The sequence below is a fragment of the Benincasa hispida genome, chromosome 8 (assembly GCF_009727055.1).
Source record: "Benincasa hispida cultivar B227 chromosome 8, ASM972705v1, whole genome shotgun sequence".
NCBI classification, from domain to species: Eukaryota; Viridiplantae; Streptophyta; class Magnoliopsida; order Cucurbitales; family Cucurbitaceae; genus Benincasa; species Benincasa hispida.
The window spans coordinates 64367918-64395787 of record NC_052356.1 but is presented as its reverse complement, the minus strand read 5'-3'; the positions used below and the strand labels follow the sequence as shown (position 1 = coordinate 64395787).

The 27870-nt window shown below is 33.2% G+C and overlaps 1 pseudogene; it reads left to right on the top strand.

The window, feature by feature from the left end:
• The first annotated feature begins 3076 nt into the window (after window positions 1-3076).
• Window positions 3077-7642, top strand: LOC120082702 (annotated as a pseudogene).
• The last annotated feature ends 20228 nt before the right edge of the window (window positions 7643-27870 follow it).

Below are 27870 nucleotides of genomic sequence, written 5' to 3'. Positions count from 1 at the left end.
AATATCGTTAAAAATAATATAATAACTAATTCAGTTTCATTTTCTTTACATTCCAATCTAAATATGATGGGAATCACTACGTTTGAGTTTTAATTATTTTTCAATTTAGAAGAAAATTAAGAAGAATCTTAATCACTGAATTATAAGAGATATTAGTTTGAACCTATATATGAACTTCGAGAGGTTCGAGGCTTCAAGTTGGCATAATTTTATAGACGAAAAAATATATAAAATAATAATAATATGTAAATTTCGTGAAGCTTAATGCGTAAGTTTCTTGTTGCTTTGGCTTGTGGAAGAAGATTGCGGACGTTGACGGCCATACATAATGATGTACACGCCTGCCGAGAAATTTTCAAATACGGCCATGTCCACGGTATACCTCTTCTCTTTCCATTTCGTTGACCATTGCCAAATTCAAGTGCGAATATTGACCCTGCGAAATTATTCTAATCTAAAATCATTCAACTTTTATGTTTGTGTTTATTTAGTATTTAAACATCTAAGATCTCCCTTTCCTTTAGTATATAATTTTAGGTCTTATAGGACCAAAAACTCAATTTTGCTTGTTGTTTTGTCTAGTTGAATAATATTGTACTTTATTCAAGTAAATTTTAGAACAACATTATACCAAAATTTTGAATTAGACAGACTTCTTGACGCATATTAAAATTCAAGATTTTTATTAAATAAATTTAAATTTGAGCTTCTTATAAATTTGACAAAATAAGTTCAAAAAATTAAGTTCATTACCTAGATTTATTACTTTTGTAAAAATAACAAAAAGCAAGCTCAACTCACGTGATACGCTTGATACACATAATACACTTGATATCTTCGATACACTTTTGATATACACTTGATGCACTATTAGTATACACCTAATATACTTGATATATTGTTGATACACACTTGAACTATTGATAGATGCTTGATCCACTTGATATACTATTGACATACAGTTGAAAATGACTAGTTATTTAAGTGTTTTAAAACAATCACAAAAATGATTTTTTTTTAAATACATTTTTTCTCTAGTTATTCCAAACACATCCAAATTATCAAAATGAGTATACTAAATTGATCGTTAGTGAACTTTAAGTTGAATTTTATCAACTTATTGTATATTTATACTTAAAAATGAAAGAAATAACATCATTTAAAAATGGAAAAAAACTACAAAAGGGTAAAAAAATATAGTAAATACAAAAATTAAAGTGAACAATAACTCATATTGCTGCAAACAAAAAATATAAAAAAAATACGAATCAATGAAAAAATACGCAACTGATATACTTTAAATGTGGTATATTAGTTGACTAGTATACAAAAAAACATGAGTTTGTTAAAAGAGCAAAATTGGAATATGGAATAAACGAACATTTAAGTATGAGAATTCTATCATATCTACTATTTTTTATATGTTAAAGGCATACCCCTAATTATATATTTTGGATTTGCCACCCATTACAATTTTCCTTTAAATTTTGTATCATATAGATTTATAGGTTTTAAGAAATTGAACATGGTTGGAATCTATTAACATAAAATTCATAATTTTAAAATTCAAAAGGCTTATTAGACTCGGGTTGAAAGTTCAGTGATCTATTTCAAAATTTTAACTATATGAGCTTATTGGACACAAATATGAATTATGAAGTAAACTTATAATAAGTAACTTTGGGTTTTGTAACATCAAATGATATATTTGGGAGTAATTATGAGATAATTAAAATCACTATCAACCATTCTTTTAATCATTCAAAACTAATTTTGATAATATAAAAATTACATTTAAAAATATAAAATTTAAATATTAAATTGATTTTGAGTGATTAAAGACATGTTCCGAAATGATTTCGAGTTACACAAAAATGATTTAATCCTTTCAAAATCACTTTCAAACATGATATTGAGATAATGTCTAAATTTCAATTTATATGTTGATTCTTAGATTGTTGTATTCGATAAATTTGATCTTTTAAATGCTATTTTAATATATATCTAAATTTATTTCTTCATCTCATTTTTGGTCTACAAATTATTAGAATGTCTAGTTAATATGGTATTTGAATCTTTTAAAAAATAACTTCAATTATTGTGTCAATCTTCTAAAGGTCAAAATTTGAACCTCTTTTGCACAAAATTTAATTATATATATGTGGATACACACGCATATGCATGCATACACACGAACATTTTAAAGTTCAAAAGTCAATTAACACGCACGCATGCGAATACACACACAAAAATTTTGAAATTCAAAAATCAATGGACATACGTATATACGACAATTTTAAAGTTTAAAAGTCAATTAAGCACAAACAAACATTAATCTAATTAGAATTAAATTTAAGTTTTGTATTATGTTGGGTTTCAACAACCTTTAAATCTCACTTGAGTCTCACTTAATCTCATTTCGATTCATAAATGATTAAGATATCTGAGAAAAAAAACATATTTGTTATTGTCGATATTTTATATGTTCACCTTTTACCTTGGGGGATAATTAAAAGAGTGGTTTTGAATATGTAGGTTAACACATTTGATATAGATATGCATTGGAATAGGATCGAGTGTGGCATAAACAAATATTATTAGATAAGGAAATAGCAACAACAAAATAAAATTAACATTTTAAAAGTATTAATCTAAACGCAACGCCTAAACGAACGGCATAAATTTATCTTGAATGTTAAGAAATCTAAAATCTAAAATATCATAAATTAAATATAAAAAAATGAAAATTTGATTATACAATTTCACACCAATAATTAGAGATGTCCACGGAGCGGGATAAAAATAAGAAAATCTTCCCATCTCTATCCCCACCTTCTATTTCATTTTTTCATTTTCACGAAATTTCCTAAGATGATGGAGAAAAATTTTGAACAAACGACTCACGAATGAAATGAAATAGAGCAATGTATTGAAAGGTAAGAGTGATTGAAGAATGTAAACGAGCACAGAGAACAATATCCCAAATAGATAAGATGCCAAAAACTGAATTCGTGTGGGTTAAGCTAACGCATTTAATCTTTTATTTACACATTATCTTACTAATAAATAACAACCTCTTCACACTTCCCCTTCCCTCAAATCCCTTTTCACGAAATCCTAATATTCTCTTCTCTCATTAAATCCCATTTTTACATTTTTCCACTTTTTCTTTTTAATTAATTTTCTCCCGAAAAAAAGAAAAGAAAAGAAAAGAAAAAGCTGCTCTTAAAACAAATTCTACACACACACAGAGAGAGAGAGAAGGATACCTTGCTTGAGCTGAGAAGTGGACGTAAAGGAAGAGATTAAGTAGTAGGAATATACAGCTTGGATTTCGGGTAACATTTAATTTATTTCTCTTTTATTTTTTTGCAGTCTTTTTTACGTATTATTCTTTTTCACCCCTTTTTTTTTTTATTTATTTTTTTCCAATATGACAAACCTTTCTTCTCACTCCATCTTTGACACTGCAGCTGCCTCCTCTAATCCATTAAAGAAAAAAACCCTAAATTTAATTTTATTTTTTGTTTTTTTTTTTTTTAAATCTCTTTCTCATCTAAAAGATGGTGAAACTGAAACGTCCACTTATGAGGAAGAATCCGATTTTGCCCCATCTCCACTCTTACTACCCCATGTTTTTTTTTTTTAATAATTTATTTTTGTAATTATGTTATATATATAAATATAAAGATATCAAACTAGAGCTTTATTAACGTACGATTTTCTTCGTTTAATTGTCACTCGTGATAAACAGAAAGAAAAGCTATCAATCGAACTTTTATTTATATTTTAAAATTGATTTTTGATAAGAAAATAGATATATGGATGTATCCAAGCGTTAACATTAATATTTTTATTGACAGGAAGATATGAAAATTTGGTGTGAATTTGGGATTTTTGTTTGAAATTTGAAGAAAAAAATGTAACATTAATTAGATGGTGTCATATGTGCATATGTGTAGATACGCAAGCATTTAGTAACTTGACGTCGAAGCAACCTTTTTCCTATTTCTAGAAAACTCCTTTTTTGTTTTCTTTTCTTTTTCTAATCTATTTCTCTCTTAATTTGAAGGAACGTGTGGTGCTCTCAACACAACTTCCACAGCTTAGAAGCAACAAAACAAATTAATTCTTTAATAAAAAAAGAAAAATTCCTTCCCCCGACATCCGAATGAGGTGGTTGTTTTGTTTGGTGATAAAACACAAGTAGACAAAGCTCAAAACTCTCTTGATTTTGGTTTTTTTTTTTTAATAATATTTTTGTGTCCAACAACCAATCATATGGTCCTTTTTGTTGTTATGTTGGAGTGGGAATTAGCTTCCAATAATAAACCAAAACGAGAGAGATGACTTGGTGCAGTGGCTCAGACGACGAGTCGTCTCCTTCTATTCATCAATTAACCAAATCCAACGACGCTTCGATTCTCCATCATCCATCCCCAGCCGTCCGATGCCCATCATGTGGCCATCACATTCAATTACAAGATCAGGTATGTATGTGTGTGTATATATATATATTCCTACCCATTAATTAACAATTTATTATTATTATTGATGAATTTATTGATGTTGAATTATTATTTATTGAAGGCTGGGATTCATGATTTACCTGGATTGCCAGCTGGAGTAAAATTTGATCCAACGGATCAAGAAATTCTAGAGCACTTAGAAGCTAAGGCAATTTCTGATATTCGAAACCTTCATCCTCTTATTGATGAGTTTATTCCTACTCTTGAAGGAGAAAATGGGATTTGCTACACTCACCCTCAGAAACTTCCAGGTACTTACCCTTCTTATATATATATATATATATTTTCCACAGTCTTGTGATTAATAATCACATTAAAAAAAAAAAAAAAAATTTAATTTGAAGTCTTTTGTATTGATAGATGAAGATTTTTATCTTTTGATTCAAGGGGTTCTGTTTGTTGGAGTTTTGAAATTTTCGTGTGGGTTTTTGCGGAAGTACTTGTGTATTGCAAGTTATGCCTTTGATCCCTTTATTTGAGGTTTTCATTTTCGGATTTTGAAATGAAAAGAGTTTTAAATTTTATTCAAAATTCAAAACCTAAATTTGAGAACTACATGATTTAATTCTTATTTCATAACTACCATTTAGCTTCTAAAAATTAAATTTATAAATACTATTTCATCCACTTAATAATTATTTGTTTTGTTATTTCTGCTCTTTTGAAGAGTTTTTAAAAATAGGAAAAATTACCTTTTTTTGTCTCCAAATTTTAAAGAATATGTGCGTTGTTTGGTCATTGAGTTTTAAAACTAGATCATTTTAGTGTTTAGGTTTTTAAAAATAGTGTATTTTTGTCTCTAAAGTTTTAAATATAATCTTTTAGTCTTAGTTTTAAGAATAGGTTTTGAAAAGTTAATAAAGATTTTTTAAAAAAAAATTAAGCAATATATGATATTTAAAATTAATGTTTTTATTAAATAATAAAAATATTTAAAAGGAAATTTTTAAACCTATTTGTAAGAAATTCGGGAATAAAAAGAATCAAAATTGTGAAAATTTGGGAGTAAGTCACTCCTAAGAATTTAGGACTAAGAAAAGATACATTGTCAAAACTTAGGGAACCATGAATCCACCGGAAACCTAGATAACTAAAAAAGGTAAGATTTGTGTTCTAAAAAACAACTAAATAGTTTTTTTTTATTTTTTTTTGTTTTCCCAATTTGGTCACGAAAATTCAATTTTGTTTTTAGGAAAAATGGAAAAGAGTTTATGCAGATAAAAGAGTATGTAAGAACAGCACACATCAATTTTTCAAAAGTCAAAAATATTATTAAATTGGTGCTTGGGTTTTTTTAATAAACTTGTTTTGAAAAAATCCCTCAAATTTCAAATATTTGTTAGATATATGATAGTAATATATATATGTATATATATATATATAATATTAATAAGACCCCTTGTAAAGGAAATTGGGAAAAAAAATGTACGAAAATTTTAAAAATAAAAAAATTGAAATAGCGATCAAATGTAAATAATTGAAATTCTTGTCTAATTGGAATTAATTCAAATGTTTAAAAATATTGTGGATAAGTTTTTGAATTATAAAACCCTAATTAGTTTGAGAGGGAATGCTTACAAATGGGTCAATTCTTCTCTCCTATTCATGAAGTTTATGTTCTCATTTAGCAATATTAAAGAAGAATTATTTTGGAAGAAACTTAGTAACATGTTTGGTATTTTGAGTTATGATAGCTTGTTTCCTTCTTTTGATTATCATGATTGGCAAAATCATTCTTTTTGTTTTTTAATTTTTAAGGTAGTCATTTTAGTTTCATACATAGGAAAATGAAAACTGTCATTAAATTGAAATTGTCTATGCAAAGGCAATAGTAACTGATATGAAATTGGAAAATGATCCATAATCTTTACATATAACTCAATGGTAGCTTATTTTTTAATTTTTACAGAGATAATAGATGTTACAAAAATAAATAATTGATCAGTAAAAATAAGTCACAGTAAAATTTTAACCGACAATGAGGTATTTTAAATTATAATTTTTTAACAAAAATAAAGTAAGAAATTCTATGTTTCTGTTATTTACATTTTCTGATAACATGAATATTATTATAGGAGTGAGTAAAGACGGACAAATACGACATTTCTTCCACCGACCATCAAAGGCCTACACAACCGGAACAGAAAAACGACCAAAGTCCACACCGACAGGAAGGCAAACGAGACACGTTGGCACAAAACCGGTAAAACCCGACCTGTTTTCATCGTGGCGCGTCAAAGGTTTCAAGAAAAATCCTGGTGTCTCTACACAAACTACGGCCGCCAAAGAAACCGAAAAAAACCAACTGGGTCATGCACCAGTACCACCTCGGCAACAAGCGAGAAGAGAAAGACGGCGAATTAGTTGTGTCCAAAGTTTTTTACCAAAACCCCACATATGCCCAGCTCCACCGCCGCCGCCGCCGCCACCACCACCAACAATACCCCCCTCCTCCAATCAGAAATCAAATACAAAAATGCCGCCCACCACCACCACCACCACCCGGATTCCACCGCTGCCGCTGTTGTCGATTATTACAACGCCGCGGCATCCAATAATAATACTAATTTCATTAGTTTCGATCATAACTCTGAACCCACGGTTCCTCAATTATTACCAAATTTAGTTCTCAGTGGCGACGGCTCTTCCTTCATTCGGTTCCCGCCGGCCGACACAACCAAAAGAAAGCTCGACAGGAAACTCTGACATGTCGTTTCTGACACAATTTCTGAATTGCAATATTTGGTGGTTGGTTTCTTTCTTTATTCTTTTTTCTTTTTGGGTATTTTTTTTAAAAAAATTGTTGTGAGGTAACAATCGAATAAATTATTGGATACATGTAGGTAAAGAGGAAGTAATATTTTTTTTTTTTTTTTTTTTACAAAAAAAGGAAAAAAGAAATAAAAGAAGGTGGTTAGTTGGTTAGATTGATTTTCTGTGATCAAGGTGGGAAAAAAAAATAAAATAAAAACGGGAATAAGATGAAAATTCAGCATTTTTTTTTTTTGACAATATTGGGACGGGGTGGAAAATTACAGTCGGTTAGTTGAGGGTTATGCTCATTTTGGCATACAATAAACATATATATATATATATATCACGCAATTTATGTTGAACAGTGGCTATATATATCACGCAATTTATGTTGAACAGTGGCGGTTGTTATGTGATTTAGAAATGTAGACTGCTAATATGATCATAAGCATTAATTCTTACGATGTACGATTAATCTGTAAATCTTTTGGTTATTCACTTCCAAATTTTGCTGAGTTTTTTTTTTTAATTACTAATTTGTCTTTATTTGCTGTACTTTCTGTACTTTATTTTATATTTTAATAATATTCAATTTCAGTTCACTTGTACTGTATATATTTTGAATTTTGGTGTTAGAAAATTTCATGGAGAATTGAGAACCTGTTTGGTGGGCAATCGAAAAATAAAAATTTAAAAACTAGTAATTTAATGAACCATAATTGCATTTTGGATCTTTATATATATGTTTGATAGCATATTGAGAAATTGGATTCAAATTTAACAATCAGTCAAAACGTGTTTGATAATATATTTATAAACTATAGAACAAATTGTAGTTATCCACTAACTATTATGTAGAATATCAACCAGGATAATTGTTTTAAATAAAAAAATTATTGGAAACATTTCAAATATAGCAAAATGTCACTGTCTACTAGTGACAGACACGAATAGATACTGACACTTTGCTATATTTGTAAATAATTTGACTCATTTTTAACTTATGGGTTTGTTTTATTTTAAAAGTTTTGTATATAACATATAACAAATATTTTTATGTAACCAAAAAATTGAGTTTATTACATGAAAAATTATAGTTATAAACTTTTTTGTCTTTTTCAAATATAATTCTACATTTGAAAATTTAAAATTCAATCTAAAAACAAAGAAAACATAAAATCGTTCTCTTCAGAATGTGCACAATTTGGATTAAAGAATGTGAAACAACTTTCAAAAACAAAATTTAGATTTATTTACCCTTTCAAAATATATAATAGAATAAGAATGGTTTACCAAGCAAGCCTTTACATTTTACTCTTAATTGTGTAATTTGGAAATTTTGAAAAATGTTTTAAGAGACAAATTAGAGAAAAAGATTTCAAATCTAACTTGTTATATATAGTTTATTTATTCATGTGGATAAAAATCAAGGGGACAACTTCTTCCAATCAGATGACTCTAGACCTGTGGAAGAAGAAATTGATATGGTGTATTAAAACTTATATAAATTAGAAGTAATTCCCACAGATTTAATTTTGTTATTGCAGTATGATTGACTGATATTATCACAACACTACAAGAAAATACCTCTTTTTTTACGCTTAAAATCGTCAGAAAATGGTAAAAATCGTGCCGAGAGATCAACTCCTGACGCCAAAAGAGTCATCGGGGAGTTTGGTCGGGATATACTCTTCGGAAAAAATCTCCCGATGCGCAAACACATATCGTCGAGAGTTAGTATATCACCGACGCCTCATATACCATGTCGGCAGTTACGAACTCTCGACGAATGTATAAACATCGTCGGGAGTTTGATTCAAAAATTGAGTTTGTGAACCGAACTCTCTACGACTGATATTGAAGAACTTCCAATGGCTACATCGGGAGATAGTACACTAGCATGTTTTTTTTTTTTTAATATTTTGATTCGAATAATCTAAAATTTAGATTATTATTAAGCAAATCAAAGATATTCTCATAAAGAACTAAACAAACAAACAAAATCATAGTATTCTTTATTACACAAAATAGAGAAAAGTTGGCAAAATGGTCTACAAAACAAATATGTCTTGACTAATACATAGAAGAAAGTGTGATGACATATCCAAACCACATATCCAACAGTATCTCCAAACAACATCTCTAAAATAGTAGTTTGCCTACAATAATTACATTAATAAGAGACATTATTATATATATCAAGATTAAATGTAAAAAGAACTCTCAAACCCTCATTTGAAAACTAATCTCTACCCACCCTGTACAATATTCAAAATTTATAAACTTCCACGAACAAACAAAAACCATAAGGTGAATTCTAGAATCCTACAAAACAAAGAAAATCAACACACTTCCAAGGCTACATGTTCTCAACCTTAAACCTCTACAAACACCCAAAAACCACAAGTTAAACACCGAAAGAAAGATAACTAATCTCAACCCACCCCATACAACATTTAAACTTTATAAACTTCCCTCACAACATTTAAACTTCATAACCTCCAAAAATACATACAAAAACTCAACAAACACACAAAAACTCCATAAAACAACACATGAAAATCTAGTTGTTTGGCTACAATAACTACAGAATAGCCAACAATTCAATATCATAAAGCTACTAGTACGACATAACTACTTTGCTATGATAACTACAAGATAGCAACATATTAGCCAATTAGATAATAAAGTAATCATACCTAATTCGATGGCCTTTCTCTGTGTGATCATATCATATCTTCAATAATTTTTTTCATTTCTTCCATATGTCTTGTATGATCATCTCTCATTTGTTTTTGAACTTCTTCAAATTCCTTAATCTTCAATTGAGACTGTTCAACATTGACTTTTAGTTCGCTTACCTCCCTATCATGCATTTCTTGAGTAGATGACAAACTCGATGAGTTGCCACCCCTCTTTGACTTAGGTTTAAGACCCCAACCTAGACCTTTTACATGACCAGGTCGTATACCCAAAACTGTCTCATAAACTTTGTCCCCTATTAGTGGTTAGGAACCTTCTAGAGTAGGTTTGGATTTTAATTCTAACATTTGTTTCTACATATATTAATTAAGTTGCGTCAGTACGAGTGACTGAACTTACAAATTTAAAATAAAATAATAAAAAAAAATTGATTACATGTGAATCCTTAGCTTCCTGATTCACAATAATTTCCCCTCGGACCTGCCTACATGGTCGAATGATAATTTCTCTCGGTTATTACTATTCGTCTCCGAAATTTCCTACATTAAAAAAAAAAAGATATTCCATAATAGTAAATGAAGTAAATAATAGATGTCATCAATTATTGTAACCTAAAATTCTTCGCTTTGTAAACGGTCACACAAAAAATGTCAATCTTCTATTCTATTCTTAAGTTGACTAGGTAGATTGGCATGTGCTTGCTGAGGGTTGCTACAATTCTTGTAATGTCTGTGGAAATCTGCTTTGAATTCTTTGAATGTGTTTTGCATTCGATGTTCGATAAAAAATTTTAAGTGCTTGGTTTGATAAATCAAGCACGAAATACAGCTACAAAAGAATTAAAGAATAATTAACATATGATGTTTATGACAATCTAAAAGAACAAACTTATAAACTTATCAACAATTGACTCTTAGCCAATTGAAGAAATTCATTTAGAACATAAGCAAAATTAGGACATCGTACTGAAAATGTAGATATGACAGCTACACCAATTGCATTACTAAATCGTACAGAATGTTGACAAATCGACTTTTTATCCCCTTCTTTGATCATAATTGGAATTCTCCAACTCAAAGTTGTGCGAGTGCTTGCGTTTCCTCCTAGTGGATGAAGAGCTACCATTAGAGGAATAAAACTTTAAAAGAGCTTAGGATATATTTCAGTCAAACGAAGATGTGTGCAAATACTAACCTGAAGTGTTACCCGCAGAAGATCTTGTGTGAGGATATGTCTCCTTCTCCTGGAACTCTTCATCTACCTCATGTTACTTGTTAGGGGTTGACAACGTATCTATACAAACACAAAAAAGACAAAACAATATAAAATCAATATTAAATATGTGTAAACAGAGAAAGAGAAGTGAGTAGATACATGATTAGTCATCACTGTCATTTAAATCTAATTATCTGTCAGCACTTGAACTGTTATTGGGAGATAATTGCTCTTCATCATCGTTGACGAAGTATCACTGACATGCCGAATAATTGATCGTTCCACAACTGTCGGATCAACATCGACTCTACATAAAATAACCTCCTCAATAGATTCATCCACTCAAACTCCACCGAAAATTTCTAGTAAATCTAGTTGTTCATTTTCAACATCCTCCACTTCTGGTACGTCCCATATTCGCTTATTTTAGACTACTTGAACAATTTTCCAATTGCTACCATATATTAATGAAAGGCTCAACAACATACCAAAAGCGAGATGTGTTGATTGATTTGTATTCTAAATCCACGTGTGTACTATTAGTTTTATTGTTATCTGTGTCAAACCATCTTTTATTCGTATATTGGGAATCTAATACATCGTCTAAGATACCGTAGAAATTGTTATCAAAACTTCTATTAGCACTGATCTCCTTGGCCACCAAGATTCCACCATTTTGTGTAGCTCGACGATTATCACACTCTATAGTGTGAAATCGTACCTTATTAACAATGCATCCATTATAAGAGCGCACCTTAGACGAAGGTCCCATTGCAAGTGAAAAGAAATCATTATATAGATCTTCTTTCTCGCACAATTGTAGAACCTGATAATTCATTATACATTAAAAATGACCATAAATACTAAATCACCTTTGAACTTCCAATACTATGAATATCTGAGCTCTGAACCAATCCGAAATTTGTTGTTGATGTCTTATATATAAATCGAGGCGCTTTGAACTTCAAGACGAATTAACCTCAAGCGTTTGAAGGAAATCAATCCAGAGGATTCCCATGAGTAGCGAAAGGGATCGTTCCAAATTCCATTCGCATTGAACACGAACAATTACAGTCTTAAACGGAAACAAACAGGTCATGCATATACAGAAATTACAACATGCTACAATACCACATTCACAAACATACAACAAATTATGCATCTACTAACAAATTACGACATGCTTTTAACAACAAATACAAAGGAACGAGAGACATACCTCTTGAAGAACTCTTATTCTCTTTATTTCTCGCTCTCGTCAATATCAGCAACTCTCACTATTGCTGTGATCGCCAAGTAAATCGCCCACCAAATCTCCCTGTCGCTCACCACTGAATGGTCTTCAACATGAACACACAACAAGCAGAACATCACCACTCAGTAACCTCAGTATTCTTAGAGTGAGAATCTAGGAGGTGTGGGCTTTGTTGAATTTAGTAGAGAAGAGGAGGAAACTACGATCGTATTCACTGATCAAGTAAGTAGGAGAGATTTTGTGCCTATCGTATAGACGAATGTTTGATCGTTTAGAAAATGGTTGTTGGATAAGAGGGAAAGATGATGGGGTTAGTGCACGCAATCATGCGTTGTACATGCTTAAGCTATGCGTTTAAACCCATGCGTCGGAGGTCATGCATTGAAATGAAAATGCGTTAATCTAGTATGCAATGATCATGCGTTTCTATCACAAGTTTTCTTGCCTTTTCGCCAAGTATAACGAAAATACAAGTTTCTCGAGTAATTCGAGATCGAACACAGGGACTTGTCACTCAATAATGCTTGTGAAGCAATGCGTTTGAGGCGATGAATAGAAGTAAAAAAAAGAAGAAGTTTAATGAATTTACACACTATTCCTACTCCTAACTAAACAGATTGAGCAATAGGAGACTTTCGATGAGAATTGGTAGATACACAACAACCGTCAATGCATAGTAATGTTTATTATCTTAAATCGCTCAAGTAATCCCAACTCGTCACACTAACGCATCACACACATCTCGGTGGTCAGCCGCATCACTATATCTCTATAGTGCATGGTTGCATTGAGCATATGATTATGCCTATCTCTAGGAATAATGCATACTTTGCTTTAGTACGTTCCATCTTTTACCTTCTCAGGCAGTTAGACACGACTAATTAACTTATAGACAAGCATTGCAACAACCAGTAGACAAGAGTTGCTTCAGCCTTTCACCAAGCAAAGAGGATTAACTCACTATAGTCGTACAACGCACACCTCTCGGTGGGTTGCTACATGCGTCCTATCTCTAGGCTACACGATTAAGTATGCGATTGCCTTTGATAAATAAACAATGAAGGTAAATGATGATAAAGATAAAGATGATGAAAAAGATGTCATTGAAGTAATCAAGATATGCATTGATTACAAAATATATTAATATCTTAAGCTAAAATGTAATACAATATAGAGGTTAGAGGAGAAATGAAAGACTCTACGTCAAAGCTGCTGGTGGTGCCATGGATGAATGGTGGAGATGTCTCTCTCGAGCTCTATCTCCGGTAAAAGCTCCGGTCGTCACTCGGTCTGGTTTGTGGAGATGAAGAATTCTCACTGAAAATCTCACTCATGCTCTCATTTGTGATCGCAAACCTCTGCCTTGAGACAGAAGTTCGGCTGCTTTGAAATGAAGGTCCAAGGGGCTATTTATAGAGTTTAAATGCTGATAGCTATCATGATTGCGTTATGTCTCACTGCTGCTTTTATCGCGGTATGGGCAATGTCACATCATCTTATCTTGTTGATACACCCAAGGTATGCATCCGAGCTTGATTCAACTGAAGTATCAACGCATTCTACCCATCTTGTGATCGCTCTTCTATTATGGTTGTCACTCCGTGGCCGCAATCTCCAAGTGATCACCGCATTCACTTGATCACCGCAACTTCCATGCGATGGGCGCATTCAATCACCACAACTTCCATGCGATGGACGCATACGATAGCTTGGTTTTCAGCGCATACGTTTTTCTTTGCGGTCGCCTAGCTTCAGCGCATGCGTTTGTCTTTGCGGTCGCCTAGCTTCAGCGCGTGCGTTTGATTGTGATTGCTTATTTCCAACGCATGCGTTTGATTCCTGCGGTTAGTGAGGATTAACGCATAATATTGTGATTAATGAGGATTTAGGTGCTAATCGACGTAAAACTCAATTTTTCAAAAATTTTAAGTATTATCACCGCATTTCTACTTGTTAGCCCTCATGATTCTAAATAAAAGACTTATACTAACTAGCATTTCTGCCAGTTATCAAAGGTGCACGATCGTTTAGGTAATCGGGTTGATCGTATAGACGATCATTTAGGTAATATCGCTCTCGCGCACGATTGCTTAGTAAAAGCTACACGATCGTTTAGGTCGACTGTGCGTGTATACGATTGTTTAGGAAAACTTGAACTATCATGTAGGCTCTCGTTTATTATATGATGAGAAATGTACTAATTTGTGAAGCGATTGTCCAATCTCTTTGTAAAATGAAAACTATTTTCATTTTATCCTTCAATTATGAAAAATTGAATGTAACCTCCCACTTTCATGTACGGTTATGGAGAAAACCACTAAAAATTATCTCATAAGTGTTTCATTATAAATAAATATAATCATATTATATTTAGAACCTATAGTTTTAATATCACATCATATGCAACATATAAACCATAGTCCTTTTCTCCTCTATTAGATATAAATCATATTTATATTATTTTCCTCCAATTAATGTATCTCATACATCATGTAAACTATATCATATATAATCGATCAGTTTAATCATATCATATATAATCAAACTCCCTCTTGTCAGTTTGAACACTTCAAAATGACCCAAAAATTGATTAACAACTTGAATTCATTGAGCTACCAAAGGGATCTTATGGACCTGTAGCTTGAAGCTCTAACAATACATGAATAGTTGACTAAACTCTTTAGCCACGAGATCCACTATTCGTTAATTTATATAACAAATCAACAATATGATAACCCTTCACAGATGCTTATAAGTACAGTTGGGCCAATTTATCGTTTTGCCCTTGTAGTTACATCTAACTCCTTAAGTACCACAGATCCCTATAATGAATAATACAACATAGTTCTACTATGTGTGGACACTTTTCAAGCCATGAGAAGGTATGTGGCACCACATCGTTCAAGCCCCGGAATCAGCCCTTAAGGGAGCAATCTATCTACTTACCCCTGCTTTGGGGAAGTAGTGAATTCCATCTTGTGTTGCTGAGTTCCCAACTGCCAAATCAGACGGATCCTAAAGTGGTAGGTTTGAGTCGGCAATCTGGCCATTCACACCATGCAAATCAAAGGACCACCTTCAAAAGCAGAAGTTCCCAACTCACTCAGGATTAAGGTCATGTTATCTATGGTCATCCTAGTGTAGTGAAGTCTCTGTCATGAATGACGTTATATAAAGAGACTATAACACTTCGTGGTCCGGTCTTATACAAATTCCTTTGTATAGGATGCCCCCATTCGCATGTCTTCACATGAATGATCAGGATCAGACTAGCTATAGCAAGTCACAACACTTGTAACTCTTCTACAAAGCGGGTCGCATCCGTAGTGTCACCAGGATAAGGTTTCCTTCCTATATCCGTATACTACAGACCATTTTGGTTATCACTTAAGGCATGATCCATTTGTATGTCTCCACATACAAGCTTAAGTTACAAAAAAAACCAAGGATCTTAGTTTATTGGTTTGTGGTAAAGCAAATAAAATATCCCATGTTTCATAGATAATAGTGAAGAAAATATCATATATTATTACATCACAAGCGTTTATTCAATATAGTGTTTATAAACTACAAGGCCCAACGAGAGTTTAGGGCATCATCCCCAACATGTGTACCTTTGAAGAGCCATTCTTCAAGAATCCCTCGAATGAAGTCCAGTGCGTCTAAAAACAGCAAGTCTCGAACGCAACGAACGGACCACCAACAACATAAACACAATGATTGTTTGGATGCTCCTCGAACCCAATCGAGTCCAACTCGATTCACAAACAAAAGTAAGGATACTACCACAAGTGTTACCTTGGTATTCTCGATGTGAGAATTCAGGAGTTGTGGGCTCTGTATGATCTTGGCTTGAGGAATAGAGGAGGTAAGCGATCGAGTAAGTGGGAGATATGAAGTTGTCTATCGCATAGACGATGTATTCTATCGTTTAATAAATGCAAGCCTATCACATAGAATTTCCTACTCGATCATGTAGCAATGATCAAAAGGTCAACAATCGTATTGTCAACTCTTAAATGATCGTTTAGTCTCTCAACGGCTATCGCTTAGTACAAACAATTTTCACTTGATTGCCTATTTCTGTGAGTACTTTCATAATGAAGCAACTTCTAAAAAATAGGAAAACAATTTTCCTTTTATCTCATGGTTACAATAAAACTTCCAATAACCTCCCACTCAATCGGTTATTAGAGAAAAAAGAATTAATTATAATATAATTAATATATTATAAATAAATATGATAACAAACTTATCATATTATATTTATAACCTATAGTTTTAATATTTCATCATATGAAATATATAAACCATAGTTCTTTTTCTATTTTATGGTACTTAATATAAATCATATTTATATTAATTCCTCCAATTAATGTATCTCATACATCACACCAATTATATCACATATAGTTGAATTTCCTCTTGTTAATTTGAACATTTCAAATAAACCCAAAAATCTTATTCTCAACTTGAACCCATTGAGCTACCAAGGAGACCTTATGGACCTGTAGCTTGAAGCTCCAACGGTACGTGAATAACTAACTAAACTCTTTAGTCACGAGCTCCACCATCCGTTAACTGCCGGGCACTCCACTAAAGATCGACAGTTGTAATTTTCTCCCTACAGATATATTTATGTGTCCATATAATCAATCAACAATGCGATAACCCTTCACAAATTCCTCGTAAGTATAGATGGGCCAATTTATTATTTTGCCCCTGTAGTTACATCTAACTCCTTAAGTACCACTGATTTCTCTAATGAACAATAAGTCATAATCCAACTATGATTGAGTCATCTCCTCCAAGGAGAGGGTGTAGCCAATATGTTCAAGATCAGAAATCAGCCCTTAACGGAGAAATCTATCTATTTACCCCTGCTTCGGGGAAGAGTGAATTCCATCTTATGTAACTGAGTTCCCAGCTCCCCAATCAGACAAATCCCCAAAAAAGTAGGCTTGTTGAGTTGGCAACCTGGCCACTCTCACCCATACTAATCAAAGGACTGCCCTCATAGGTAGGAGTTTCCAAAACACCCAGGATTAAGGTCATGTCACCTGGTCATTTTAATGAGATGTAAGTCTCAATTATCAACGAAGTTATATAAAGAGGCTAATCATCTCATAGTCCGATCTTATACAAACTCTTTGTATAGGACACCCCTACTCTCATGTCTCCATATGAATAGTTAGAATCAGACCATCTGTAGCAGTTTACAACACTTGTAAACATCTACAAAGCGGGTCGTATCCGTAGTATCACCAGCATAAGGTATCCCTCCTTTATCCTTATACTACAAACCATTTAGGTTATTACTTAAGGCATGATTCACTTGTATGTCTCACATACATGCTTAAGTTTATATGAAATAACCACGAATCTTAGTTTATTGGATATGAGTAAATGAAAATAAAATAACATTTATTTTATTAATAACAATGTTTATAAACTGTTTACAAACTACGAGTCTCTGGGAGAATTAGGACACCAATCCTAATAGTGTTGTCTAGAATGGATTATAGAAAGTGAAGAAACTCTAAATCTAGAGAACCATTGAGTGGAAGCAGATCGTTCCAAACCCTATTGTGAATGAATATAAACATTTACAATCAAACCAAAACAGTAATGCATTAAAGACTAAATTACAGCATGCTTCTTAATTAAAGACAAAGGATCGAGCACAATACCTTTGAAGAACCCTTTTCTTCACGTATTCCCTTGATCAAATTTGAACGCGTAGAATAGCACGAACGCAACGAGCAAACTCAACAAACAACACGAACTAGAAGATCCTCAATCACCACCGAGTATAACTCGATCCTCGATCCTCGAACATAATTGGACACCAGCACTCAATTACCCTGGTATTCTCGTTGTTAGAATCCATGAGGTGTGGGCTCTTTATGAATTTGGGTGGAGGGATGGAGGAACTAGACGATCGAGTATACGACGGAAGAAGAAGAAGTCTATCGTATAGACTTGGTAATCGATCGTGTAGCAAGCGAGTAAGTATCGTATAGAATACTCGACGCCTATTGTTTACTCTCTCTAATATGAAAAATGATCATTTGATGTGCGTGTCGTATGGCATGAATAAATGAAAACAATTTTCAACTTTATCCCACCAGTTGCCACAAACTGCCTTAAACCACCCACTAAGGTGGTTATTGGAGAAAAACGAAAAATCAATTATTTCATAATTAATTTATTATAAATAAATATAATAACTAATTTATTATATTATATTTATAACCTATAATTTTAATATTACATCATATGCAACATATAAACCATAGTTTTTTTTTCTCTTTTATGGCATTTAATATAAATCATATTTATATTAATTCCTCCCATCAAATAATGTATCAAATACATTATATCAATTATATCACATATAATTGAATTAATTGAATTATATCATATATAATCAACTTCCCTCTTGTTAATTTAACCATTTCAAACTAACCCAAAAACTTATTCTCAACATGAATCCGTTGAGCTACCAAGGGGACCTCATGGATCTGTAGCTTGAAGCTCCAATGGTTTGTGAATAACTGACTAAATTCTTTAATCATGATATGCACCATCCATTAACTATCGAGCACTTCACTAAAGACGGACAGCTGCACTCTTTGCACTACAGATATATTTCTATGTCCATCGGATATAACCAATCAACAGTACGACGACCTTTCACAAATCGCTCATAAGTATAGCTAGGCCAATTTACTGTTTTTCCCCAGTAGTTACATCTAACTTCTTAAGTACCACTAATTCCTCTAATGAACAATATATCATAGTTCCACTATGACTAACACCTTCTCGTGCCAAGAAAAGGTGCTGCATCACATTGTTCAACCCCCGAAATCAACCCTTGAGGGAGCAATTTATCTACTTACCCTGACTTCGGGGAAGGAGTGAATTCCATCTTACGTAGCTAAATTCGCAGCTCCCCAATCAGAGGAATCCTCAAAATGGTAGGTTTGAGTGGGCGATTTGGCCACTCGCACCCATGCAAATCAAATGACCGCCCTCATAGGCAAGAATTCACAACTCACTCAGGATTAAGGTCATGTTACGTATGGTCATCCTAGTGAAATGAAAGTCTCTGTCATGAACGGCGTTATATAACGAGAATAAACATTTTGTGGTCTGGTCTTAAACAAACTCCATTGTATAGAGCATCCTCGTTCGTATGTCTAATACACTAATGATTAGGATCAGACCATTTGTAGCACTTTACAACATTTGTAACACCAACAAAGCGAGCCACACACGTAGTGTCACCGAGATAAGATATCCCTCCTTTATTCATATACTATAGACCATTTAGGTTATCACTTAAAGCATGATCCACTTGTATGTCTCCATATACATGCTTAAGTTACAACGATAACCATGGATCTTATTTTTTTGGTTCGTGATTAATGCAACTAAAATATCTCATATTTTATAGATTGAAGTGAATAAAATATCTCATATTATAAATCACAAAGTGTTTGTTCATACAGTTGCTTACAAACTGCAAGACTCTACCAGATTTAGGGCATCAACCCCAATAGAAAGTTATATCAAAGAATTTATCTTAGAAGTTAGAAAATTATAAAGCTTGAAACGTACTTGTGATAATCTGTTATTTCTTTAAAATTGTTGAGAATGTACCAATGTGCGATATGCTTTTCCTCCCTTGATAGTGTCCATAAAGTTGGCCCCCCTAATGGTCATACCCTCTACCCAAAAAATTCAAATTCACCAAATATCTTATGATCGGAACTATTATCATCATTTCGTCCATCTCTATTGAATCTTGCCTCAATCCCACTTATATATTATGAACAAAAGTTCCATGATTCATTAATTACACATGCTTCTGCTATAGACCCTTCAGGACGTGCTTTGTTCCATACAAATTGTTTTAATGTTCATAAAATTCTTTCAATAGGATAGATCGAACTGTAACTAATTGGACCCACCACTTTGGTTTCATATGGTAGATGAACAATAAGGTGTACCATTACATCGAAGAAGACATGTGGGAATATTTTCTCCAATTTACAAAGTATGACTATGATGTTTGCTTGTAGTCGGTTCAAATCACTTACACATACTGTTTTACACATAAGTCGCGGAACAAAGCTCACAATTCAACAATAGTAATGGCCACGTTCTTCGGTAGGTATGCTCGAATACTAATAGGAAGAAGTTTTTGAAGCAAAACATGGCAATCGTGTGTTTTTATCCCCCCATATTTTTTCATCTTCATCGTTCACATATCGTGATATATTAGGAATGAATCCATCAGGAAATTTCACTGATTTCAAAAACTTACAAAATGCAATATGGTCATTATTAGTTAATATGTAAGCTGCATGTGGCTTTACAAATTTGTTATTGACCTATATCAAGTGTAAATTCTTTCTTATTTTCAAATCTTGTAGGTCTAACTGAGCATTTTTTTGTATCATTCGTTTTTCCTTCAATATTTAACAATGTGCCTACCAAGTTTTCACATATATTTTCTTCAATATGCATTACATCCAAGTTATTTCATAACAATAGTTTGAATAAAGATGGAAGTTGGAAAAAAATACTTTTCTTAGTCTAGTTTAGAATTTTTTTTCTTTTTTATCTTGCTTCGATGGATGTTTGCTAACCACAAGAAAATTCAACATATTTATTTGTTTTAAGATCTCTTCTCCATTTGTTACCACTGGAAGAGGTCGATGTCCCATGAATGATATTTTTCCTCTTAACTTGAAAGACAAATCTTCTTTGCATATGGGACATGCTTGATAACCTTTTATACTCCACCCAAATAAGTCAGCTTACGCAGGGAAGTCATTAATAGTCCACAATAAGGTCGTGTATAGTTGGAAAAACTCATTGGTAACACAATCATAAGTTCATACACCAATAGTCCATAATTCTTTCAAATCTTCAATAAACAGCTGCAAGTAAACATTAATTTCTTTTCCAGGAGATTTTGGACCAGGTATGAACAAAGACATGAAGAATTTGTCTTCTTCATGCATTTCCAAGGTGGCAAATTATAAGGGAATATCACCACTTGCCACATACTATACGAAGTCCTCATATTCCCAAACGGATTAAACCCATCTGAAGCTAATCTTAAACGGACATTTTGGGGATCTAAAGCGAAATAAGGAAATTCATGATCAAAATGTTTCCACCCATCTGCATCAGCTGGATATCATAACACATCCTCTGTTTCAACTCGCTTATCTTTATGTCATCTCATATCAGAAGTGCCTTCTTTCGATGCAAACAATCGCTTTAATCTCGGTATTAATGGGAAATGGCGTAATACCTTATGTGGGATATTTTACCTTTGCCATCACTAACTTTGTACCGAGACTCACCACAAACAGGTGTTGCAAATCAGAATATTCTTTCCAATACAATATACAATCGTATTTGCACGCATGAATAGACTCATAACCTAGGCCCAAGTCACACAATCTTCGCTTAGCTTTATAAAAAGAAGCAGATATAGCGGTGGCGACTGGAAATGTTGCTTTTAAGAATTCTAGCAACATGTCAAACCTTTGGTTACTCTAGCTGTTGAGAACTTTGATATGCACCAACTTCACTAAAAAATTCAAGGACGAAAATTGCAAACAACCAAGGTATAGTTCATTACGTGCTTCGGTCATTAAATCCTCAAATAAGTTTGTGGTATCTCTTTCTTAACCACTAAAGGACATTTCTTTCTTGATCCCTTCTTCTTTTGTGTCTTCATTTTCAATTGGAACTTGTAGATCATTTATAAGATTCAAAATTTCATTTTCTTCAACAACATTACACTCTATAGTATTTGCTTCAACATTGTGTATTGAATAAGTTGTATGACTTTCAAAACCTTTAGATAAGTTGATTGGCTCTCCATAATATACTAATTCAAAGTATGAAATATATATTCCATATGTTAATAGATGTCGCTCCACAACATCTAATATTTCCCACATTGAATTCATACAATTCCTGCATGGACATCTTATTCATTCAGAATCATTAAAATGAAACTTCACCACATCTAAAATCTGAGATATTTCTTCTCTATACTCTATGAATAACTTATTTCTAAGTTTGATCCTGTTGGATTCAAGAAGCAAGCAACGGAAGCAAACAGGAGCGTTCAACATTCTAATTCATTAATTTTGGTTTCAAACTAAGCATGCTCATTAAACTAAAACCAGAGTTTCAATACTAACCTTTGAAGTACTTTTGATTCATGATCTTCAGCTGCAATCTCCTTCTTTTTTGGATGTGAACCACCACAAAGTCTTCCCTACTATTCTCTCGGTGCCTTAGATTGAATTGTGAGACTCAAAATAAGCTTGAATCGAAGGAAATTGGAAAGGAGGTTACTAGTTTTTTCAAAGTATGAAGAACACTTCTTCAGCCACAAATCTCAGCATTCAGCAATGGTTTTTCTACTTATTCAACTCAAAATTCCAGCTTTATATTGCATGACTTTCATGCAACTAACAGCCTTGCATGAATCACAGCTCATGCTTGATTAATTGAGTTGAAGAAATGGTGGTTTAGTGACTAAGGTGCTTGCACCTAAAGTGGGAAAGTCCCACTTTTTCCATTTCCAATTTTCTTCTTTTATTTTGATTTCCAAAACCAAAAAATCATATTAATTAAAAAACTGAAATTAATTTTGAAAATTAATTATTAATTTTCTAATAAAATAAATAAAGTAATTAAACAATTTAATTAATTTTTATTAATTTAATATCAAATATTAAATTAATTCGTCACCAAATCCGCTATCATGAATCTTTATGCATGAATTTAATATTTAAATCATATTTAAATATTAATTGATTCTCCAATTCCGTTTAATTCCAAAATTAAACATGTAATTATATCACATATAATTACTAATTCTCTTTAATTCTAATTTGAACGTTTCAAATCAACTTATCACGTTACTCTAAGGCTAATTTGTTTATCAGCTAGTAGGGAGATCTAGTGGATTTACAGATCATGGGATCCAACGATCCGAGATTTATTGGCTAAACTCTTTATACCAAATTAACCCCCATTCGTTAACTACTGGGTCACTTCACTAAAGCCCGTAGTTGCACTCCCCTCACTGTAGATATATTGTGTCCATTTGATATAACCATGGATAGTAAGTTAACTCTTCATAGGTTGTTCGTAATAATGGTTGGGTCAAAATGCTGTTTTACCCCCGAGATTATCTCTTGTTCCTTAAGTTCCACTAATCCTCTAATGAACAATTGGTTTTTGATCTGATTATCAAACTAAGTTCTTCTTAGGCCAATGCGAGGGTGGGGCCCCTTGTTCAATACCCGGAGCCAACACTTAAGGGAACAACCTCTCTACTAACCCTGAAAGTGGGTAGGAGTGAATTCCATTTTGCATCTTATGTCCCCAGCTATCTACCCAATCTTACTCCTAAAATGGAGGCTTATTGAGCTGGCACTGTTGCTCCAACCCTCACCTATGCAAATCTAAGGAGAATCCCAAATAAATAGGAGTTCATAGTTAGCTAAGGATTAAGGTCAAGTTACCTAGGTCATCGTTTTGAAATTGTCAGTCTTAAACAGTAAACAATGTTATAAAGTAAGAGTGACTTATTTCGTGGTCCAATCTTGTGTAAACTCATTGCACAAGACGCCCCCACTCCTCATGTCATCACATGTACGAATTAGGATCACTTCGTCTATAACACTTTACAACTCTTTGTAACAACAATAGAGTGGGCCGCATCTGATAGTGTTACCTGAATAAAGCACCCAACCTTATTCATATACTATAGATCATTTTGACTATTTTCTTGAACTTGATCCACTTTTATGTCTCCACATAAAGTTCAAGTGCTCACATAGTAGTCATGGATCTTTTTTAGTTTATTGAATTTATTTAAAATGTGTAGTTCCTGCGTTGATAAGCAACACACTCATCAAGGATAAATCTTTTTTTAAGTATCCTTTTAATATTTTTCTTTCATGAATCTATCTTACTTTTTGCATAATCACTACTCTTTAGAATTGCCAACTCTTTCTTTCATACTTTTTATCCTCTTGATATTTATCACTGGTCATAGTGAAGATTGCGATGGAGTAATGCGATAACTTCAAAACACGCGATCGGTTCGATCAGCCCATCGCGATCAGAGAGTCAACCCACCACAAGAAAAGATACAATAAAAAATGATGCGGGCGACAAAGCATATTTGGGGGTTGTATCTTTCCTTGCCTCTTCTTATTCAATTTTACACTTCTCGCGTTTCAATTTAATATTGCTAAATTCTACTATAGCATATTCTTTAGTTTGACTCAATCTGAAATTTTTTATTACTTTATTTAGTCGCCGCATTCTTCCCTGTACCAATTATGACTTCAATGATGAAATTCATGCCTTTATTTCTGACCGCATGTACTAGAGTCAAATTAATTTCAGGACAAATCAATTCATGAAACATTTCTAAAATTTAATGGTCTACCAGTCTTCCTTCAAAACTATTTTTATGAAATTTCCTAAGTATATCGCATGAGTTATTTCGTCTCTCAGCAATGAGGACATTGCTGTATGTTAAATTTGGGGGTGCGGGTATTGTTATTTTCAACCTTGTTACTTCTAGAAATTCAATCTAAAAAAAAATATTCACGTTGAGATTGGATCCTACTCGTAGTTGGATGTCCACATGACACCTGTGGGGGCAAGCCAAAACAAAGGTGGGAATCATGATCAACACATAAATCAAGTGATCGAAACTCCGCTGCCAAATAAAAAGATGGGCATGAGTTTTGACTGAGAAAGGGCACCTTGCTCATAGTTGGATGCCCGCATAACACCTATGGAGGCAAGCCAAAATGAAGGTTGGGCACTCGGATCAGCGAAGATCACAAAACGAATATCTAAATCGTGCAAGGGTCAAAATCACTTGAACACCTCAGTTGGATAAAGTTTGAAATAAATCATGCAATGTCTTGGAAACGAGTAAAGTTTTTTTGAAGGTTAAGCTTGCGGTCCCTAGAAATTAGAAATATTTTAGGAAGAGATCAGGATAGAAATTAAGAAGGCATTAGTTCATGAAATTTGAGTAAGGAACCTCGAGAAGTCTAGGTAGGGTAAAGGCGGTTGAATTTGTAAAGAAAATCCTTAGTTTATGCTTGAGGACAAGCATTGTTTTAAATTTGGGGGTGTGATAACTGGTAAAAAATACAAGTTATTACACCTCAAATAAGTAAAAAAAAATAAGAGAATGCAACGGTAAAATAAGAAATATCATGTCCGAAAGGGCTAAACTTAAAGGAATTGTGTTCGCAAGCCCTCATCGCATAAAAGCACTTAATTTACCTATTTTGTACAAGTACAATGCGATGGCGCATATGAAATTGCGATCAAAAGGCTCAATGCATCAGTGCGCTTGAAGATTGCGATCGCAGGTCATACGATCGTCAAAAGTTTCTTAAAAAGGTGGTCGTATAAAGACCTCGCATTAAGGCGACAACATAATAAATCATGATGGGATGGAAAACTGATAACAATCGATTCTGAATTTATTTGACAAGCCGTTAAAAGCCATACTGTAGCAAGTACACTCAACTTTCGTTGACTATTAAACAACGCAACAAAATAGAGGAATTGATGCCGCCCATCATTGTAATCATTAGCAAGAAAAACTACTTCACCTTGAGATCTATAAATACCGAAGGTTATCAAAGAAGAAAGAAGTCATTTTTTTTAGAGAGTTAGTTAGTTTGTTCATGCACATACTCATACATATACATAACAAACGAAGAAGAGCAAGGAGACGAGAACATACCAAGAGAATCGCTCCCGGATAGATCGAGAGATTATCGGAAAGCAACACAAAGAAGAGATGGCTAACTCTTGCGAGAGCAAGAATACACAACTAGAAAAGAGTTAGAGTGACAAAGAGCAGTGTAAAAGGCCATGGGAAGCAAGATATTGCTTACCGGGCTTCTTATCTCTCAAATCCATTTGTTATTTTGTATTCAGTACTTTATTTGCAGAAAATGAAAACCTCATTTCTATCTATATTAAATCTCTCCATACTACGCATGAGTAGCTAAATTTCTGAATGGGTTGAGAAGTACTTAGCTAGCATGACTTAAGATTTACATTTTATGTGATCATATTGTCTTATGTATGCATCATTCACCCTTTGGATATACTTAAGAGAGTAGTCTAAAGATAGAATCTAGACTTCAAAGAGCCATATTAGAATCTAGGCTTGAGAGAGTCAGATTAGAATCGCATAAGCAAGAAGTAGAAACTTAGACATAAGTTCTATGTCCATTTACACAACGCATGCGCCCTAGAAATAAGAATGATGGTATGCGATTACCTCCTTTTATGTGTGCATCATTCATCATCGCATAGGTAAGAGTAGTGACTTAGAAATAAGTCCTATGGATTGTTTGGCATATACATCGCATGCGTCCTACAAATAGGAATTATGGCATTCTACATTGAGAAATGTAGTACTGATATTTGTGTGTAGTATGATTGCATAACTTGTGCACAATCTTAGGAAAGTTTCAACCCCTTCATCACATACTCATCATAACTCTACGCTTTCATCACTCCTCGTTCAACTCAATCGCATAAGAAAAATCTAAATCAAAACACTATCCACTTCATTTGTTTTTACCGCCGTAATAAAATCAAAGTGTTTGTCGCATATCTACTTAGTAGTCCCTGTGTTTGACCCTGGAATTATCAATAAACCTAAGAAGTAATAATGGGCAGAAATACAAGTTATTAGAGTGCTAAGTTCTTAAACAATGCTAGCTTGCATTGATAAAATATGTTAGATTACGTCCAAAAAGCTTTAAGTTCATAACATTGCGGTCGAATGCGTTCATCGCATATAAACAGTTAATTTTTGTATTTTTATGCAGAATATGCGTTGACGCAAGGCGAAAAGCACGTCGCAAGAAATCAACGGTCAAGCGTAACATTACCGCAAGGCTTTGCGGTAATTTGTGTTCACAAACATCTGCTCAAAAAGGATTGCCGCATAGAGTCGGCGCAACTTGGTGGGCACATTTGGGTGAAAGGCATAATTAATCACGATGGGATAGAAAGCTAATGACGATCTAATACGAATTAAGTTGACAAGCCGCTAACGATAACAAGTACACTTAGCTTTTCGGTGACAAATATTCGGCGCATTAGTCAGACAATTAAGGTCATCCCATCTGTGCAATCATAAGAGAGAAGCTGCCCTTCACCCCGAAGCTCTATAAATACCAGAGGCATCCTTCAGAAAAGGGGTTCACGAGTTCAAAATTCAGCAAGTCTTTGTTCATAGCTTTAGCCGTGTTCATAGTTTTCTTTTATTTTTAAGGCGGAGTGAGAGAAGAGTAGAGACGCTAGAAG